The following is a 22,468-nucleotide window of genomic DNA, read 5'->3' as shown; positions in this document are numbered from 1 at the left end:
CTCACCCTTGTCTTTCCCACACATTTGTAGCTGACAGTTGGTAAGTGGCACTTTGTGACTAATACTGTGATATATTGTGGGGAACATTTTGTGGGTGACATTTTTTCAGTCTCAGAAATTTTCTCAAGAGAATATATGATTGCCTTTGTATGGCCATATAGGAAAAAGCAATCAGAAATGTCATGCAATCAAGCACAATGGGCACATAATTAGAAATCACTTATAACAGATAAGTTTAGTTTGATATAATTTAACACTCTTTTTGTAGTCCAGAATGATTAAAAAACTGTTCCAAATATGTATATCTCCTATCCATCAAGGACAGTGAGGCTAAGTAATAGACAGTACTGACACAGGAAGACAGTTCTTTTAAGGAATTTTGTGCAAAGGAGTACAGTTTCAACTGAATTTCGGGAGAAGTTTCGTGACAGATTACATCCAACCTAAGACTACTGTGATGGTGGTGGGGCAGCTATTTTCATTTTACTTGTTCAGCATCCACATCTCTTAGCTTTGTCTGATTTCAAAGCCATGCTTATCCAGTGGGGTAGAAATTGTAACCTGATTGCTAACTTTGTCTGTTGAGCAACATTCTCAGCTACTAATTCAGAGAGCAATCTTGCAACCGCATTACAACAATTATAGGCTCCCAAACTCCCAGCTAGTCTGCCTGGTTTGTTTTTCTAAACAGATACACATACAGTTCCAGACTGGCTATCCATGAGGAGAAGAGAATCTTTGATTTATCAGGGCATATGTGCTTAATCACCTGATTGATCCTATCACCCTACGGCAATTGTGGTGGCATGCTACCGCATTCAGCAGGAGGCTCATTCATGTGGGTTTGACCACAAGTCCTGACTTAACTAACGTGTGATGTGATTTTCTAGCCCCTTGGCAAAATGATACAGATGGAACAGTGTGTGCAAGGACGTTTACGTTGCCATAGTCTTGAATGAACACTTTCCAATGCTTACATTCGCTCATAAAGAGAGGGAAGAAATCTGCCAATGCGCATTACATATAAAGTTCTGGGATCCTGCTCTCTCCAGTAGGGACCAGGGAACTGTGAGCAGAGTGTTAAGGAAGAGAGGCAATATAAGCTCCAATCTCTCAACCTCTCGACTTTGACTTAGAAGCTGGAATCTCTTCTTATCCCCTCTTTCCACATTCACTCTTCCCAGAGCTCCAGTATCCTCTCTGCCTAGGTCAGGGGTCGGCAACCTCGGCTCTTTTATGACTCGTAGACTTCAACTCCCAGAATTCCTGAGCCAGCATAGCTGGCTCAGGAATTCTGGGAGTTGAAGTCCACGAGTCATAAAAGAGCCGAGGTTGCCGACCCCTGGCCTAGGTGCTAGTTATCCCACTGTCCCCCTCATTACTCCTTCCTTCCTTTTTCTGTCCGCCCGCCTTTGCCTCATCCTTTCCCTTCGGTCCGCCATCCAGTCCCTACCTCTCTCGCCCCCGCGCTTCCCTTCCCATTCCGCTTCTCGCCCTCCTCCGTCCATCCCTGCTCCGCGCTTCCTCTTCCCGCGCCGTCTGCCTCTCCGCATCCCAACCTTGCGGCGATCCCCTCGTCCCTCCGCCCTTCCTCGCCCTTCCCCGTCCCGTGGTCCCTTCTCACCTCTTCGGATCGACGGATCCTCCGGGATTGTGGCGTAGCCGTCTGCCCCGCCGCCGCGGAGGGATGGAGGAGCGGACGGACGGACGGAACGTCTCGGGCCGGAGTTCGGCACGGAATGGCCGAGCGATGGGGGGTGGCGGGAGGACACCGGCCGGGCGGGCGGCTCAGCGAGCCTTAATTGGTAAAAGAGCAGAGTCGGCGGGAGGAAAGAGAGAGCAGGGAGGGGGCGACGGCAAGAAATGGAGGGAGTCGCAGGGAGGAGGGAGACAGACGCCGCCCCCGGGATGATCTCAGACCAAGACAAATCCGGGGTAGAAAACCTCCCTCCCGGAGAGGTCCTGCCCCTCATCCGAAGTAATGGAGGGGGGGGGGAGTTGCGATAATCCTTCCAGGGGGCGCCAACTCTAATTAGAGACTGGGCAGGTCGGTAAATTAACCACAGCTCCACCCAGGACTTCCCAGGAGCTGGGGATACAAGGGATGGTGGTGGTGGTGGTGGTGGGGAAACAGCAAAGGTGAAACCAGGTAACCAGCTTATGGTTTTCTGAAGGCTCCTGAAAGGCCAGAAGAGCAGAAAAAGATCAGATCCTGGGGCACGAACTGCAAGCAACTGGTCAGGTCTTGAACAGACCAGCCCGCTTCATTTCAATCAAGCTTGCATGGGACAACTGCTCGGTGACCAGCCCCACGTTCGTAAATAGGACAAGATTTTCTTCACCAAGCACCCAAGCATCTCATCTTGGATGAGAAGACTCCAATCTACAGACCTTCTTCCTTGGTCTAAATATGGGGAAAGTTTATAATCTCCTCTGCATGACCCATTGACCTTGCCTGACCTTCCTGACAAGGGCAAAGAGTTTCAGCTTGATTGCCCCACTTGGCCAGTATGAACTCAGGAATTCTTTGGCTTAATCATGATGCCCCCAACATTCTTGCCTTGGGATGACTCATTTGCACAGGAAAGGGGTGAGAAGAACAACAGATGAGAAATGTGTAGACCAGAGTAGAAACTGGGAGACCAGAAATAAGTAATAGGAAATGGGGTTGCGAGATGGATGATAAGTTGCTGCTGAGGCAACCATAACCGGAGCTGTTGAGTGCTGTCTTAGTTGATAAAGGCTTGGCACAGAACCTCTGCTAGCTTAAATATTCTTTGGACCAAATAAGGCAACAATATTGATATCAGAAAAACAGCCATTGCATGTTAAAAGGGTGAAAGTAGTCTTACCATACAATATATAGTTGAACACGCATATACTGAAGTCAGCATGCTTGAGCTTATGACACTGCCACAGAGTATTATTATGTACGTATGCACACTGGTTGGTATTTCTATATGGGTGTTTTCAGATTACAATTAGGTGCATGGCTTTTATTTATTCATTAAATTTATATTCCATCTTCCCACAACATAGTACTCCGAACATCTGCCAAAAAAAAAAACCCCTCCTAAAGTACCCCTATTAGACTGGAACAGTGTTTCTCAACCTTGGTCACTTGAAGATGGGTGGACTTCAATTCCCAGAATTCCTCAGCCAGCCAAGCTGGTCTGATTCTGAATGAGGCAGTTTCCTAACTGAGTATGTAATAAATCCACTCAATTCCAGTAGACTGTGCCCACTTCATGTGTCAGGCTTCCCATCTGCCATTCCCATCTGCCATTCCATCGATTTTGCCACTGGAGGTGAACAATAAAATGAAACGTATACATAAAATGAAGCATCCAACATGGAAGATAACTGACTGATAATCTGAATCTTATTTTAATGTTAGCGGCACGATAGTGGCCTCCCATTAAGTTATCTAATTATCTGTGGCTTATCCTGACATCCCATTAACCATGGCAAAAAGAGTTTCTCTAACTTTTTTTTACAGGACATATATCTCTAATCCTCAGCTATTACAGAATCAGTTTAAATCCATGTTTACCTGTTCCTGTTTTATAGCAGTGTTCCCCCTCATCTTCTGATATATCACACCACATAAATGAACTATAACAGCTCATTAATGATGCTGGAGAGGATGCAGTCAGTAGCCATTTTAGGCTGCTGCAACTACGTTCCCTTTCTTCTGCTCAATGGGCACTTCCCTCCATGGCCACTTTAGCTCATGCTGCCTGAGAGACCAGACGCCCAGTTGACTGCATAATGTGTCTCTCAATATTACCCAGTTTCTTAAATGCACAATTTTACTGCTCTTTCTGGAAGAGCACTAGTCCTGTCTTCAGAAACAACCCTAATAAAAGAACATTTAATTTAAACATTCACTTTAAATCAACCAGATTTAAAGTAGGAGAGAGTGATAGATTCTGCCAAGTGTTTATTAATACTTGTTAATGAATGTATTGCCAGTCTTCCACTGCTTCTTTCTGGCTGTATTATCTAAATAAATAAATATAAATAAATAAATACGTAAATAAACCTTTATTGTCAAAGTACAACATGTGTACATTGAGCTTAGCTGAGCCTCTCCCCGTACTCCCTCCCCCCAACACACAGTGACAACAAACCCTCCATCCTACCACACCATGTGAACCAACTACACCACACACCGGCCTCCCAAGTCAATTCTGCATAAGTTCACAGAGATTCAAAAGCCTAACAGCCCACGGATAAAAGCTGTTTTTCAGCCTGTTGGTACAGCTGGCTATACTCCTATATCTCCTACCCGATGGTAGGAGAGTAAAGAGATACCGTCCAGGGTGTGAGTCTATTGATTATCAGTGGTTGATGTCATTTTTTTTTATTCCCATGCCATTTGGGGTGTTACGCAGGCCACATCTTGCACCTCCTTACTGCTGCCAGACTGCCATTTCCTTGCCGTATTTACAGGTACTCCTAGCTTACCAATTAATCCGCTCATTTAACTCATTTAATTCAGAGTTATATAATGTAAAAGAACACACCTTTGTATCTAATCCTTGCATTTACAACCATCACAACGTCCCATGGTCACGTAATCACCATTTGCTTCACAACCAGCTTCCCACAAGCAGAATTAATGGAGAATGCGGAAGTAAAATTGCAAGTCGTGGTCACATGATCTCTCGCTTAATGACCGAATGGGAAGTGACATAGGTCTGTCACAGTCATGGGATTTTCTGTTAAGTGACTGGGAAACTTAGCTATGGAGTTGCCAACTGTGGTCACTAAGGGATACATGGGAACTGGGTTGAAACTGACAGGAGTTCTTTCTTCTTGTGGGCCAGGTGAAAGGTCACAAGCAGAACACAGAGGTACAGAAAAAATTAGATGCTACTAGCCATGACTACTTGCAACCAACATTGCCATTCCCTTGTGGCACTTGCCAGTGTTTCCTTCCCCTTCACTCTACATGTGACTGATTAATCACACATACACAGCAAGGGCCATAGGAAGAAGCATGAGGAAGTTCTTCTACTGTTCCTTAGGAATGTTGAGTGATTTTTACCATAGCTGTTTCATTTACATGGAATTAGCATTCTTCAGAATAGCAACAGCAATTCAAGGGCCAATTCAAGCAATTTGGAAGGTGTCTTTAAAGCCTGAAAGGGACACGGTGGCTCAGTGGGTTAGGACGCTGAGCTTGTCGATCAGAAGGTCGGCACTTTGGCGGGTCGAATCCTGAGTGCCGCGTAGCAGAGTGAGCGCCTGTTACTCGTCCCAGCTTCTGCCAACCTAGCAGTTCGAAAGCACGTAAAAAACGCAAGTAGAAAAATAGGGACCACTACGGTGGGAAGGTAACAGCGTTCCGTGTGCCTTTGGTGTCCAGTCATGCCGGCCACATGACCACAGAGACATCCTCGGACAAGCGCTACCTCTTCGGCTTTGAAACGGAGATGAGCACCGGCCCCTAGAGTCGGAAACGACTAGCACACATGTGCAGGGGTACCTTTACCTTTTACCTTTAAAGCCTCCATCCAACTACACAGCCGTTGTGCACGCCTGTTCATTCAAAATCAAAGATAGATTTTGATAACTGCTTTCCCCGCTGGGCAGAATTGACTAACCTGTTGGTGGAGCGATTCTCATCACTATGGCCGTCCTACGTGCAAAGGCCCTGACAAGTCACTGATGCAGAGTGAGATCTGTGAATGTATTTGTGGATCTTTCCCTTATTGTCAGAAGACATCTTCAGCCAGGCAGGCCCCAAATGTGGTTGTAAGTTGAGGATTGTTTGTAGTGGCAATATGTTAATATGGATATCACAGACAAAGTAACTGAGCCAGAATTACTTGCCCGAAGGCTGTCAAGAATTGCACAGTTAAATTGGATTCTGAATCTCAGACTATAAGCTGCAAATCCAACTGCAGGCTTAGCAGCTCACCAGTCAGTTTAAAGGAATGTAGGCATGCAAGAGCGTAAATGGTACAAAGTGTGATTGGTAACATTCTTTGCCACTACCAGCATGACCATATTTGCATGCTGGGAATGGCTTGAAGAATATTTTAGAGTCACACTGGCAGACTTTACTGTAGTCCCACGTTATTGGCTACATAAATCAGTTTGAGATGGCTCGCCCCTGTCTTTCGGTTTAAGCTACCCTTAAGCTTTTCTCTATGTCACCGCCAGTTTGAGAATGGAAAAGATGATCGTGCGTTGAATAAAGGAGGAGGGGAGAGAGAGGAGGCTGCATTTGGAAGATGGACATCCAGTTCAGGTATTTCTGCCCCATAAATGATCTACCTCCAAATTGCTTTCTCTTTGAAATTATTTGGAGCAATAATTTAAAGGTAATCTTTTAGTAATCTTTTAGCAGCAAAAAATTTAACGGAGCTGCAGTGATTGAAAAACTCCTCTTTTTCACAGTACTGAGCATAAACATCAAACATCGATTCTCACCGGCTCAAGGCTGACTCGGCCTTCCATCCTCCCCAGGTCAGTAAAATGAGGACCCAGATTGTTTTGGGGGGCAATATGCTGGCTCTGTAAACTGCTTAGAGAGGGTTGTAAAGCACTGTGAAGCGGTATAGAAGTCTAAGTCCGCTTGCTACTGCTTTTGTTAAACTGTGCCTTGATCTTCCATATCGCCCTCAGATACACTCCTACATTCTTCTAGTATAGATAGCAATGACAGCAAAAACAACCTATGGTAAAGACATTAGAGCAAGTCTTCCGGCTTGACATTTCTAAATGAGGACTTGGAGACTCCCTAACATCTACCTGAGATCAGCTTCCATTCCACTGGGGATGCCACTCAAGCTGTTCTAGGTCACCTCTATACATCAGAGGAAAGGCTCTATTCTGGCAGTGAGAGAAACAAGGAATGTTAAATGAGGAATCTTAAGCTGACTTTCAGAACGGTGAAGGGAACCATCCCAGCCCTCCACACCCCTTCTAATACTCTAAGGTGGGGAGATAGCAATTGTGATCCAAATGGAAAAGAGACAGAAATTCACAGCCTGGAGGAAGGTCTTCTTGTACATGCATATCTCTGCTATACTAAGTTTTTAACCATAGAGCAGTTGTGTTGGCCTGTCATTATTTCACATTGTGGCATGTTAACAGGTACGTTATTTGCCTGGGCTGGGCCAAAGGCATAGTTTTATATGTACTTGACAGCTCCCTGAGCTGAAAGGGGAGCAGAGCAAGTAAGGACTTATGGATCACATTCAGACTATAATCACTCGTGCATAAGTCAGCTTTCTTCCCCTGCACACAGAGTCAGATCTCTAACCTAAAATGCTCAGGGAGGAGAGAGCCAATCAACTCTCAGGGCTCTGCAGGGATGGCCTTAACTTCCTGGGGAACTGCCAAGCGTGTTCGCCCCGACAGAGGGAACACTGCCAGTAGTTTTCGCCCCAAACCTACAGCCTTTTAAGGTGTGTGGAAGAAATTAGAGAAGAATCTCCATAGAAAGAGAATGACCTAAAATTAACTAACCAACCCAAGTGCACAGAATTGTGGCCAAGCCTTCAAGGCCTCTAGAGTCCACAATTTACACAAAGTAAAGGGTGTGGTTAGGGGGTGAGATTTGACTTGATATTCTGCTTTGGATCTTGATCTCATCTTACTTAATCACAACTAATAAAGTGAAAAGCATATGAACAATGCAAAAGAATAGCCACAACGGACATGCACAGTTCTGTCACTGACCTGCTAGCCTGGTTTGCTGATATCAATGTGCAGTATTTTTTTTCTGGATTGCCAATGTGTAACACAAGAGTGAATGGCTATTTTGAGGCCGAGGGACTTGTTTCTTAGTGCTTCGTGTCAAGAACTGCTCTGTGGGGCAGGACCAGGAAGAAAAGTCAGTAGACCAGCGAAAAGTGGAAGCTAATCAATTGGGTTTGTTTTTTTAAAAAAAAATATGACTTAATGAAATATGTGAAGCCAACAAAACTTTTTTGTTGCTTTTTTCCCCCTGAGGCAATTGCAGTACTTACCTTAATGCCAAATCAAAGATGCTGCAGCTACTGCTTTCCACTTCTAATTTCCTATTCCTTCCTGTTGCCTTCTTCTGTGGATTTCTGCTTTCCACCAACCCAGAACTGACGGGTTCCAGCTACTTCTGCAAAGTAAAGTGAGAAAGTCAAAATAAGCCCATCCACTTTGTTTCTTCTGTTTGCTATAGGGTTGAATGTTAGCTGCCAACAAAAAAATTCCCCTTGTCAAATGACAGAAACTTTTAGAAGCTTTTCTCAACTTTTAGTTTTATGTATTTATTTCCCACCTTTATTATTTTGAGAAATATCTCAAAGTGGCTGACACAATTAATACACCTTTCTCCTCCTATTTTCCCCACAATAACCCTGTCAGGTGAGTTGGGCTGAGAAAAAGGCACCCAGCTGGCTTTCATACCTAAGGCAAGACTAGAACTCACTGTCTCCCAGTTCCTAGCCTGCCTTAACCACCAGACCAAATAAATAGGTTCTGTTCATGCCTCCAGATGTATATTAGATTTATGTCCCATCTTTCATCTAAGAAATAAGGTCCTTTTCTATAAGAGTTCTAACAGATGTGTTGTGGTTTCAGTTGGAACTCTAGATAGAAGGAAAAGCCGAATATTTCCCTGTGGGAGGCTGCAAATACAGAATTACAACTGCCTGACATTTTTGCAATAGTATAATTGCACCCATATGGTCACTCATGAGATGGCCAGTAGTGACCAAAATTGTATTTTTGGCATCCAGCAGAAAAAATAAACACCAACACAGACAGGTTTCTTCTCTCATTGAATTTGACATTAGGATTCTCTACAGGTAGTCCAAACGTTACAGCCACAAATTGATCCAAAAAATTTATGTTGCTAAGTGAGCAATTTGTTAAGTGAAGTTTTGCCCCATTTTACAACTTTTCTTGCCACATTTGTTAAGTGAGTCACTGCAGTTGTTAAATTAGTAACACACTTGTTAAGTGAATCTGGCTTCCCCATTGACTTTGCTTGTCAGAAGGTTGCCAAAGGTGATCACATGACCCCACGACACTGCAAGCATCATAAATCTGAGCCAGTTGTCAAGCATCTGAATGTAAATTACATGATCCTGGGGAATGCTGCAACACGCATGTGTGAAAAAATACTCATAAGTCGCTTTTTTCAGTGCCGTTGTAACTTTGAATAGTCACTAAGTGAATTGTTTTAAGTTGAGGACTATCTGTATTTCATTTCAAATGTTATTCCTTAACTCCCCTTTATTTATAATTTAATACTTATTCAATATATTAGCTATGTTTCAACTAAGTTGATTTTCAAGATACTGAAAACTTAAAATGATTTTAAATGCTTCTCATTTTTGGGCATAGTAGTGATCCAACCATTGCATGTGTTCTTTTTTTTTTAGTAACTTAAAACATTGGTTTTACTATTGTTTTCAGTAAAGTGGTGGTGACCCTTTAATACTGCTAACACAGCAAAGCAGTGGGCAATCAACTAATGCTTAAAGAGCTTAACACAGCCAGCAGTCTGTGATGTAAGCCTTGCATAATCACATTGCATGGTACTAGCTGCACACTGTGGAATGATTAATGGACATCAGTTTTTTTTACTTTATTATTAGGTAAATTTTTAGATATGTACAAACCTAAGGTCATTCAGTTAAACTGTGTAATATCATGTCTCTTAGCTGGGTTCAGCTCCTGATTACTAGTTACTCATGAACACATCCGTGCTATAGTAATGATTTGCCTTTGCTTTCTTCTGATATTTTTTTTCTTAATTGTACTGCTTAATCTATGGCCCTGGTGGTGATCCCATGGTCTCCCATTAACTCCATTCCTTATTTTTTTTATGAGAACAGTCAGTGTTGGGTAAGTATTGCTGGGTTTGTGCAGTAGGAGATAATCGGAAGCTATTCACAAATGGCTGGGTTCACTCATTGTGAGGAGTTGTCATTTTATATGTTTGGGTTTGATTTAGCATGTGAACACTGCCTTTGAGATTTTTAACTATGGTGTAGGGTGCGAGACCATGCTGGGATATGTTGGTTTGGATTTTTTTTTTAATCTCAGTGTTCAGAGCTATGAAATCATGACCAAATGTGTAGTTACTATCATCAGGAACAGATTTATTTTTTTCAGCCAGTTTGGTCTGGGGTTCAATATCACGGTTAGGATAATCTTGCTTCTTATTTTTGACTCCCCAAAGAACAAAATTGCCTGCCCAATAGTCTGTAGTTGTGCTGCAGAATTAAGGAAATGTAGCCTTGGAAGAGTGAGATTTATAAAACTAGTTGTCAATATCCCACCCCATTGTATTTATTTATTATTTATTTGGGAAATTTATATAGCCCTAATAAGCAGGCATATCCATAGAATGAAGGCTACTGCTAAGCTTGTCAGCCGCCCTGAGTCTTCGGAGAAGGGCGGGATATAAATGGAATTAAAATAAAATAAAAAAATATTGCCGCCTACTCATGGCAACTCAAAGTGGCTTACAGGAAATAAAAATACAACATAAAAGAAAACCAATAAAAGAAAAATAATAAAAGCCATAACACACACTCATACCAGCCATTTAATGGGCTCCATCCTGCTCTAGAACCAGGTCTTCAGAACCTTCCGAAAGAGTGTCACAGAGTGAAGGCCAGTCTAATTTCTGGAGGGATGATGTTCCACAGGGAGGGAGCCACCACGGAGAAGGCCCTTCTTGTGGGTCCCGCCAGATGTATCTCCTTAGGGGACGGGACCTGCAACATTCCTTGCCTACCTGCTCTAGTGGGTTGAGTGGAGGTGACTGATAAGAGATGATCCCTCAGATAATGCAGTGTACCCCATTGTGTGAACCCAGCTCATTGTAATCTACTCAGCAACCCACAGAAAGAAAACAGTAGCTTGCTGCAATCAGTTTAACTATTTTAAATTCCCTGCCACAGTATATGGGAATATATGGTGCTTTAGATTTTTTTTTTAATTCCATTTATATCCCGCCCTTCTCTGAAGACTCAGGGCGGCTTACAAGCTTAGCAGTAGCCTTCATTCTATGTATATGCCTGCTTATTAGGGCTTTCGCCCCCCCCCCAAGTGGCATTATTACAAAGTCAGCTTAATTGCCCCCAACAATCTGGGTCCTCATTTTACCTACCTCAGAAGGATGGAAGGCTGAGTCAACCTTGAGCCTGGTGGGATGCGAACCTGCACTAATTGCAGGCAGCTGGTGTTACTTAAGGAGGCATTAACCCACTGCTCCACCAAGGCTCTTGTTTTATAAACTTGGCAACTTCTAGGTGTATGACTTCAACTCCCAGAATTCTCATCTATGGCCATGATGGCTATGGAATTCTGGGATAGGAAGTCCACACATCAGGAAATTTGCCAAGGTTGGGAAACCGTGGTTTAGATGATTCTGAAAAAAAAAATCAATCCAGCCAACTCCAGAAGAAAGTCAAACCTCCCATGGCTGTTAATAATCTCCCTATGAGCCTAGCCATGTGGTGATCCTTTGGGCTGGTCTCAATTCTTGGAGGCCCTGCATACTTCCCCCTCTCTGACTTGTGGAGAATATCGTTAACGAACCGTGGGGCTAGGGAGGAAGGGAAAGAGCAGTCCATTTGTGCCCCATGTCCGGACAGGATGTCAGGGCTCCTTGTTAAGAGACATATCACACAAAGGCCGACCTGCGGTTGAATGTCTAGATTGAAAGGCTAAAAAAAAAAAATTCCTTGCCCTGGAGGAAGCAGATTGCAAGGAATGGGAGGGCAAAGTGGGGAAGGAGAAGTCTGGGACACACCCTGCTGCATCTGACTGAGGGAAACACATTTTGTGTGTGTGCCCCTATTGCTCCCTGCCCCACCCCCCCCCTCTCGTGGGCCCTGCTATGAATGGCCAAAGGGCCTTCTTTCTGTATTTTTAGAGGTTTGGTGCCAGCTTTCCATACAGGTCTTCTGCCTGGGCCTGTACGAAGCAACCATGAGCTGTAGCAAGTGAGTTCACTGCATGACTGCACAGACGACTGCACTTTCAAGCAAAGTTCAGCAGGGTTGAAGGTGACTGGAAAAGGGGCTGACTCCAGCTCTACTTACACTGCAGTGACGCTGCAATAGCTGAGCTTCCCAATTTGAACAGACTGCAATGCTTTCCATTTTTGTCATCAGCCTTTGCTAACAACTGGGAGGTAAGGAAGGCCAGTTCATCTTAGAAAAGCTGGAAATTGACTGTTCTCAAACTTGAAAGGTGAGAGGGGCCATCTCTTACAAGAGTGTGCAGGATCAGCCATTTTGCTGTCTTAGACAATGGGAACCACGCTTTCCCTTTGCCGTGCCCATTCCATGCATCAAACTGATCATGGTCTTATTTACACCCTGGTTACAGTTGTAGTTCACTTTTTCTCCAGAAGTTTAACCTGGGATTCACGGTCTTCCTCTTTTCTCATCCATATTTTAACTTCACAGCAACCCTGAGAGATCAGCCCCTGCCATTTCTTTACCGGTGCAGGATATGCTTTGCCAGATGCAATTGCTTTTTCTACTAATGGCAGTGCTGGCCTTGGGGAAATAGGAAATAGTTAGGGTCCTTGAGCTAGGAGGCCCACTGAAAAATGTAAGAAGCAGCAAGGCAAAGCAGTGATTCCAGAGAACAATGACCCTTGTATAGCAGGCAGAGTGTTGGTAATTAATAAATACTGGTTTAGCAAGTGATACAGCTTGGCTAACTTGCATGAGTAATCTTGAGTAGAGAATTCTGAAGCAAAGGAACAGTTTGCTGCACACGAGGCTTACAAGAACATTGGCCTGTTCTCCCTTCAGTTCTTAAAACCATGAAGGAGAAGAGGTGCTCCAGACAGGCCTCCAACAGTTGGCCAAAGCAACTTTGACAACAGCTCTTCTTAAGTGCAATTGTAGAATGGGAAGTGGATTCCTATGAGTGAAAGGGTGAAAGGAATAGGCTGGAGAGCATCAACAGGCTCCGTCTCTTTCAGTTCTGCTTCACTGCTAATGCAGAGCCTGCCGAGCAGCTTGAAGAGTTGTTGGGTCTCCTGCAGGCCTTGGGCGTTGGCTTTGGCCCAGAGGAACTGAGAGCCGGATGCTCAAGACCAGGCTTGGCTTATTGCCTGATGATGATAGCAACAACGGGGTGAGCAGGGCAGCCAGGCCCTCCCACTCCCCCGCCTCCCACCCAGAGCCATTACCTCAGCCCCTCAGGAATCTGGCCTTGCAAGGATGAAAGCTGCTGGTGGGAGGCGGTGGAATGAGAGATTAGGAGAGAGAGGGATGGAGATAGACCCAAGAGTCATTGAGAATTCCCAGCTGGGTGGGAGATGGTGTCTCTTCCTTAGAATGGGAGCCCTGCGAGACGGAACTGCTGGGTCCCTTCTCCAGGGCCGCTGTGTGAGAGGGAGCATACAGTGGGGTGGTCTTGTTGAAATAAAGTTGGGGGGGTTGGCTACATTTCAGGATTTTCCCCCCCTTATTTCAGAAAGAGCATTACATCAAAGCCAAGAGAGGCAGCACTTCTGGCTCTGAAAAGAAGGGCAGGCAAGCATGACTTCAGGGACAGATGTATTGTAAGAGAGCCTGCCAACTCCTCATGTCCCTGAATGGCTTCCTTTCTTGCTCGGAAGATTGCAGCATCAATAGAAGAGACTTCCTATTAATGGGATGGGTTGTTGCCTTGGGGTCAAGAAGGGAGTTGAGCAATGGGCACTTGGAAGGGAAGGGTGGGGCAGCCAGTCAGCTGTGCTTCTGCTCTTGCTTGCTTGTGGGATGGGGTTAGAGATCCAAGGCTAATGTTAGCTGGCATTCAAAAATGCAGCCACACTAGGAAGAAATAAATATCCGTAAATCATACACAACTGAGGGAGTGAAAAGCCCCCAGAGTTATTGGTCAGATATAGACCTGCCTCTTTCACAAGGCCATCATTGCCTAATTCCTAGCTTTACAGAAAAGGGAGCTGAGCTTTTCCCCCCTCAGAGATAGGAACAGGAGTGTGAAGCCAGAATGGGGGTGGGGTAGGCAAAGCGCCAATCTATTCAGGCCTGTTCCTGGCTGATGGAAGCAGGGAGGGAGGGCACTGGAATCTCTCCCCTATAAGGCAGCCACTCCAGTTTAGGGCTGTGTTTACACTCAGCTTAGGTGACTCAGCTCCAGGCCTGCATTCCTGAACTCTGAAATGGGGTGGATGAGATGGGCAAGTCTGGAGTTGAAAAGCTTGAAGGGAATCAGAGGAGTGGGCTTCCAAAAGCAATCAACCACCATTGTTTTTTTAGGGAGAGAACAAAGAATTAAGAGCCAAGAAGAACTATATTATAACTTGATGACCTAGAAAAGGGTTAAGGGTACAAGGGATATTTAAACTGCATAGCTGCAATAGAAAACAGATTCTCATAGTGTCTCGGCGCCCTCTGCTGGCTAAATCAGAGACGTTGCTCTCCTTGCTACTTCTGTTGAGTGTCAGATAACAAAGAATACTTCATTCTTATCTGCTGTGTCAGTTTCAGATTTTCTGGATGAAGGGGCATTGATACTATTGCTTCACGATGATTTTAAAAAATCCAACTGTACTACGTTTTATATTCACAATTATGCTTTATGTGTGTATTATTTCACCAATATTTTCTAACTCCAACTTTGAAGGTATAAATTACACTTTGCATTTACTCTATCCAAAACGACATAGGACATTTGCTTATAGCAAACAATTATTGCATAGGTTAAAAAAAGAACACTGGAGAAGGTGTGAAATAAGCCACCATTTGAATCCTATTGTTCATTCACAATACACCAAATTAAGCTAGTGTCCTGACTGCCAATCCATTCAGTAGGTAAAAGGGCATAAAGGTAAGGTAAAGGTTCCCCTGCACGTGCGTGCTAGTCGTTTCCAACTCTAGGGGCCGGTGCTCATCTCCGTTTCAAAGCCAAAGAGCCAGCGCTTGTCCGAGGACGTCTCTGTGGTCATGTGGCTGGCATGACTGGACGCCAAAGGCGCACAGAACGCTGTTACCTTCCCACCGGAGTGGTCCCTATTTTTCTACTTGCATTATTACGTGCTTTCAAACTGCTAGGTTGGCAGAAGCTGGGACGAGTAACAGGCACTCACTCTGTTATGCGGCACTTGGGATTTAACCTGCCAAACTGCCGACCTTCTGATCGACAAGCTCAGCGTCCTAACCCACTGAGCCACCGCATACATACAAGCAAAACTGCACCATCTTCCATATTTCACATTTTAAAAATTAAGACCAAATTAGATCCATTCCTTCTTTACTGGAGTTAGTGGAATTGTACCTTGGAGAATACTGTGCCAAGTGAGACAATCTAGTACTGTGGTGGCGAACCTAAGGCACGCATGCCACAGATGGCACACAGAGCCCTCTCTATGGGCACGCGCACCGTCACCCCAGTCCTAGGCCTTCAGCTGAGTTTTATAAAACCTTTTCGCTTTAGGCCTCCTCTGCCGTGTGCAAAAAAAAAGGTTCAATCAATTTCAACTTCTCAGGGAAAAAAAAGATCTCGCAAAGTTGGAATTTTATTGAACTTTTTAGTTCCACTCAGTCTGCCGTTACCACCACAGCCACGCCCACCCAATAGGCCACGCCCACCCAATGGGCCATGCCCACCCAGCACCCGACGATACATAAGTGGGTTTTGGGTTGCAGTTTGGGCACTCAGTCTCTAAAAGGTTCACCATCACTGACTAGTAAATGTAACTAGACTGAAAAAGAAGTAGGTATTAAGTGAACAATTTGCATGGGTAGTATCTACATAAATGTATATAGATTTGCTGAAATTTATATTCTGCAAGTATTAGTGTATATAGCATATTGCTTTTAAGTAGAGGATCCTTATAAACTCTGACCCTAAATATTCTCCCCACACCCAGGAGTACTTCTCCAAATTCCTCCACACCCCTTCTTCATTCCTGCGACTTCCTTGTGCTGGAATTTTAACCGCTAATTTGAAATACATTTTACATCTAACATATTTTGATTATAAACATCATCCTTAGAAATGTTCTATGTCTTAAGCCAGCAGTCCACAACCTTTGCGGCTTGGCGGACTTTCTGGGGGGGGGGAAGAGAGAATCGGGCTGCGCAAGCAGTGGGCAGGCATGCATCCATGTGCATGCACCTCAACTCGTGCAGGCCAGTATACTTGCGTATGCACACACAGCTCAACTGCAAATTGAATACTTGAGCTGTAAGCACATGCACGCTGGTCTGCTCACATGAATTGAGCTGCGCATGTGCACTGGCCCGCAGCCTGGTTGTAAATAGGCCACAGCCCAGTAGTGGGTTGCAGCCAGAGGTTGGGGACCTTTGTCTTAAGCTTTCTGATTGCCTGGTAATTAGCACAGCCATTTAAGAAGAGAAAATGGGGACTCTACTTGAGCACTACTACCAATGTCCTATTTTTAGTTTTGATCTTGGGCTAAAAACATCAATTAGTTAAGCTCCATGAAACAACATGGCAATGTCCCTAAATCCTGAGCATCTGTATCTATTTGCAACTGCTTTAGAAATCAAAATGTAGAAATGTCTGCTATCCATCAGAAGTTATGCTATGCAATATTCCTGGGAAACTGGTGAAAAAATCATATACATCTGTTCTTAGATGTCCACCATTAAAAGCAGACATCATAAGCTAATATGGGATCCTTTTTGCTGTTAACTGTAGAAAAAGCTAAAGCACTTACCACATTTTTCTGTGTCATAATTTCTACTGGAGTGTCAAGCATGTATTAAAATATATTGCATTTCCCTACTCAAAATTGGTGGAGAATGAAATGCGGCTCAGAGTAGAGCTAGCCCAGTCTAGGGCTTTTCTTTATTTATTCAGATTCCACCTCTCCAAACATTTTATAATTCCTATCTGAAGAACCTATGAGATCAACCAAGGCAGTAGCTTAGTGTGTAACGTAAAGTCCATCATCATTCCCACTTTCCTACATCTAATCAATTATATCCTTTTCTCCAGATTGTAGCTTAGGGTCAGGAGAGAGAAATCTTCACAACAAATGTGTACACTCTCTATTCAATTTGTTGCTATCCTCCATCCACCCTGAAATGTTAGAGCTCCGTGGGTTTGTAAAGACTGAAGATTCTGTAAATTCACACATCACACTCAGAATACATGTACTTGTCTTATTGCCAGCTCTTGTTAGCTGAGGTGAAGCGATAATTGTTGAAAGACATGTAATTTAAGATTGGGCACATTAATTTTTATTTGAGCAAGTCACTTTGATACAATCATACAGAAAGAAATCCAAAAAGGAAAATAGAGAATACATTGAATTTTTGTTATTTGTACATATTTACGAAAAGATTTTTGGAATAAAGTCAGTATAATTGAAACTTGTATAATTGAAGTGTGGGGGCAAGGAGAACAGAGATTCTTACACAAAGTGTAGATACTTGACTACAAGAATATTATAATATTGCTAATAAAAAGGTTGTAAGGACGACCTGTCTGCCTTACTCTGAAGGTACTGTATGGAAGGAAGCATATTTAAGGTCAATTTAATTCATATGTTGCACTGCCATTCATAAGACTTTTCCAAAGAGTTTTCTACTTGGTTAAACTATAAAGTTAGGTAAAGGTAAAGTAAAGGTAAAGGTTCCCCCGCACATGTGTGCTAGTCATTTCCAACTCTAGGGGCCAGTGCTCATCTCCATTTCAAGGCCGAAGAGCCAGCGCTTGTCCAAGGACGTCTCCGTGGTCATGTGGCCGGCATGACTAGACGCCAAAGGTGCATGGAACGCTGTTACCTTCCCACCGTAGCGGTCCCTATTTTTCTACTTGCATTTTTACGTGCTTTCGAACTGCTAGGTTGGCAGAAGCTGGGACGAGTAACAGGCGCTCACTCTGTTACGCAGCACTCGGGATTCAACCCACCAAACTGCCGACCATCTGGTCGACAAGCTCAGCGTCCTAACCCACTGAGCCACCGCATCCCTTAAACTATAAAGTTACAGTAGTACAAATATCAATCGTCCTGTATACACCCACACAAACAAAAATCTTGCTTCTAAATGTTCTGCTAGCTAGAACAAATTACCCATAGTGGTACCCAGGATTATCAGTTAAGAATCATGTCTTGAGGGGCACTCTGCAGTACTTGGAGCATTTAAAATCTTAAATGTAAAATCAAGTGTACAGGATTCAGATTATATCAGTTAAGCTGATGACCATTAATGGCAAACAAGAGAAAGGATATTTTGATAATATTTTTGGTGAGGTATTACACGGCCATTTTCCTTAGCAGGTAGAATACTTTTAAGCAGAAGACTGTGAAGCATCTGCCCTCTCCCTGTAACTTGTTAATTGTAGAAACTGTATTTAAAAGTAATGATTCCTTAAATGGAAAAAAAAGTCCTACAGGCTGATCAAGAGAATTGCCACGAGATGATATAAAAAGCAGCCACATACCATATTTTCCGGCGTATAAGACGACTGGGCGTATAAGACGCCCCCCCGACTTTTGAGAAGATTTTCAAGATTTTTTGTCTTATACGCTGGAAAATACGGGTACATGCCAGTTGCCAAGTGTCCGACACAAGCCCGATTCAGCCCCGTCTGATGCAGATGGTGCAAAGCCGCCCTTTTGAAGCCCAAAGGGGCTTTTCCTTCCACCCACCCTTTGGAATACATGCAAGAGCTGCATTCACACAACGCACTCTTCCAGGCCAGACTCTGCAAACGGCACGCCAGAAGCCGCAACCACCGCGGGAACTCCGAGTCCCTGCCTTTCGGCAGCCTGTATGGTCGAGCGCGATCCGGCTTTGAGAGCGCATTTGCAGATGGAGCAGCCGCCGCGTCTGGAGCCAAGCCACGCCCGGGAGGCGGTCGGCCAGGCAGGCCCGGAAGACGCGCTGGAGAGCTGGGCTTGGGGCGGCCATGCCGAGGCCGGCTGGCGAGGGCCGCTGCGTGGTCTGCGGGTGAGAGGGGCACCAGGCCGCCAAGTACCGCTGTCCAGGCTGCCGGGAGAGATAGTGGGTAGCAGGGCGCACTCTGCTTATGCTCAGATGCCACTTGGGCGAGGGGCTTCCTGCCACTCCCGGGGTCTGGCGTTTGCAAGGGGGAGTGGAAGGGGCTTAGAGGCTCCTGGGGGTGGGAAGGGAGGGTCACGTTGGAGGGGGGACTGGACTAAGGAGGCTTGAAGTTGCTTTGCAAGCTCGATTGATTTATGTACTATTTTCCGGCGTATAAGACGACTGGGCGTATAAGACGACCCCCAACTTTTGAGAAGATTTTCATGGGTTAAAAAGTCATCTTATGCGCCGGAAAATGCAGTACCTTTAGGGAGGGCAGTACAGAAGCCATTATATGTATTGATTGCATCTCTTTATGGGCATTCTATTTTATTTATATATTAGGCAAATATAAACAGTATCACACTACTGAAGGTTTCCTAAAGACCAGCATATCTTAAAAATTTTAGATCATTTTCCTCTTGCATAAAGTATTTCTAACCCACACCACCAATTTGTCAGCTCTCTTCCAGATGCATTTAAACCAAGATTTATAAACCACGTTTACAATTCCAACAAACCAAGATGGATAGAAGTCAAATAAAACAAATTGCTTAGAAAAATGAACCCCAAACATGCTCTATTCTTCGGATGAGCAAGTTAAAACATTTTTTTAAAAAACCCTAGAGTGATTGGCTCATTGCCTCATTAGAATTCATGTTCAACACAGAGTTCAAGCTGGTGAAAATGTAAGCAACTTTATGAACATGCAGTATGGCAAATTGATCAGAATTTCAGAGGCTTTCTGCAATTAACTATAGCCTTTTAATCACCTAGGACAATGTCACCAGCCTGATATATTGACAGGACAGAAAAAGAATAGAGGGGAACAGTTTATTGTCTTCTCACACTCAAATGGGGTCTCTGTTTGATCACATTGGCCCCATGCTATTCACCTTCCTTCAAGTCATTTACCCAAATGCTCCACTGCTCTAAGATCATAGAAAACCAAGGGAGTCTGCTTATCCATCCAAGAGAAGGCAATTAGGAGCAATTATGTCAATTGTCCAAGTAATCTCCCTGTTCTACAGTTCAACTGGAGTTTCAACAGAATTATACTCCAGAAGCAGGAAAATTCTCCAGGGCATTTGAAATGCTTTTCAATCCATTAACTGCGCTGTTTTAATCCTGCAAAGGTCTCAACAAATCAAACCATTAGGAGGTAATGATCTCTTTAGATCAGATTGGGAATTCTAGAAATTGTCTTTCAAGGGATTTGGCAAAAACGGATCTTCAGCCATACGGAAATAATCTGGCATGTAGTTTGTTAAGGAATTTATTGTGCAGAGGTCTCCTTGTGCTACCAAAGAGTTGCACAGACAAGGAATGGTACTGAGAGCAGTAAAAGTCACACAAGAATACACTGAGTTATAAAAACAAAAAGTAGTTTACTTTTGAGGTGGTGTAAGAACAAAAATGCACAGTCAAAAAATAAACAGTCCAGGTCATAAACAATAGCAGCAGTCCAAGCTACAAAGTCTTCTTACCGGTCCAGAGGTCAATACACAGTTCAGGTTTACAACAGTAGTAAACCAACAGCAGAGCAAAAACAGTAATAGTAGAGAGCAGTGAATTCAGAGAGAGAAGCTACGTTCCTAGCTTCCTCTTATGGCCATGAGAACACTTACACACCCATTGGCCAATTAACAACTTAAAGCCATAGCATTATGGTTAATATATTTTCAACCCAACATTGTAGGCTAACACCATATGCCTAACATTCTCCCCTTTGGGTAGAATAATATATAACTCTTACAATCTTATGCACATTCTTTCACAATTAGCATTGTGTTTCACAGCACTTTGTACCTTCGTAAAATGGTCTGCAATATTTACATCAGATGAACAATACTCTAGCTGTATTAATTTATCTTTGATACATTGTCTGACATTTAAATAACGAAGATCAGTATATTTGGATCTTGTTCTTACTGCAGCATTATTAGCCATCTTTATCGCAGCTTGATTGTCCTCATACACAATAAATGGATCATTTACATTTAAACCCATATCTAACAATAATTGTTTGTACACTAGCAGTTCTGTACATAACACTGATAAACATGAAAATTCAGCCTCCATTGTAGATAGGCTTATATGCCCTCAGACTGGGTGCAAACACCTCGTCATAATCCTCAGTAGTTTGGGCAAAACCTTGTGCAACCAAACGTGCCTTATGGGTAACAGTCCCATCTACTCCCTTTTTTATTTTATATATCCATTTACAACCTATAGCTTGCTCACCAGGTGGCAGTTTTGCTTTCTCATAGACCTTAAGATCCTGCAAAGACTTCAACTCCCTGTTCATTGCAGCTTTCCATGATGCCTGTTCCTTTTCAGGATACATCCTGATCTCATCATAGTTAGATGGCTCTACACTAACTTGACATATTATACTTGCTTCATAGCGATCAGGTGGACATCTGATGCGCCTTGAACGCCAAGGAATTACAGGGCTTTGAGTTTCTGACTCCTTACCTTCCTCTGATTCATCTTTTATCTCCCCTATCTCCTCTTCATCTTTTATATTTACAGGAGATGTATTATCATTACTAGTTACGTTATCATGGGAGTCCTCAAACACTAGAGGATCAGTATTAACAGTTTCTTGCTCTAACCTATCCCAACCAACGTGCTCAAGGAATTTTGCATTAGTACTGTTATATACATTAGTTGTGCCTCGTTCCCAGAAACGATAGGATCTATGGTTAGCTTCATAACCTATAAAGTATAATTGCCTAGCCCTATGTTGGCCTTTACTCCTGAGTTGTGCAGGAATGTGGACCCAAGCTGGGGTGCCAAACGTGTGCAGGTAATCAAGGTTTGGTCTTCTACCATGCCATATAGTGTATGGTATTTTACCAGTAGAAGTATTAACAACTATATTCAGAACATGGTTTGCACATTTTGCTGCCTCCCCCCACAGTCTATCTGTTAAGCCAGAATCTTTTAACATGGTTCTCATTATGGCTTGTAACGTTTGCCCACGTCTCTCAACAAATGCATTATGTTGAGGCCTATAAGGGGCTGAACGTTTATGCTCAATGCCAGCTGATTCAAGCATATCTACAAAGCGCTTGTTTGTAAATTCGGTACCATTATCAGTAATTATGCACTGAACCTTTCTCTTTGTTTTTCTCTCCACGAACTTCAGCCAGTTTGCAAATTGTTGGAAAGTGTCTGCCTTTGACTTAAGCAGATAACAAAATCCATAACGAGAGTAGTGGTCAAGGATACTTAAAATATAACATGACCCTCCTAAACTTGGCTTCATGGGTCCAATTAAATCAGCAAACACAACTTCCAAAGGAACAGTTGTTTTGAAGCCGTTTAACCTGTTTGCAGGAGTTGCCTTACTCTTTTCCTGATTACAGGCATTGCAATTCAAATACTTACTACATGGCTTCAATTTAATTCCTTTTACTAACTCAACTGTTTTACGTAGTGAGTTAAAGTTTACATGC

The 22,468-nt window shown here is 43.5% G+C and overlaps 1 protein-coding gene across 4 annotated transcripts in view; it reads right to left on the bottom strand.

Annotated features, from left to right (window-relative positions):
* FLNA (filamin A) overlaps positions 1-1,790 on the bottom strand; it is a 79,704-nt gene extending 77,914 nt beyond the window's left edge. For all 4 annotated transcript variants that reach the window (XM_083355751.1, XM_083355753.1, XM_083355752.1 and 1 more), the window contains exon 1: positions 1,625-1,790. The gene's annotated coding sequence lies outside the window, so the exon portion shown is untranslated. The remainder of the gene's footprint in view (positions 1-1,624) is intronic.
* Between the last annotated feature and the right edge of the window lie 20,678 nt (positions 1,791-22,468).

Source organism: Vipera ursinii (assembly GCF_947247035.1).
Source record: "Vipera ursinii genome assembly, chromosome: 2".
In the NCBI taxonomy this organism is placed as follows: Eukaryota; Metazoa; Chordata; class Lepidosauria; order Squamata; family Viperidae; genus Vipera; species Vipera ursinii.
This window is presented reverse-complemented; position numbering and strand designations above follow the sequence as displayed.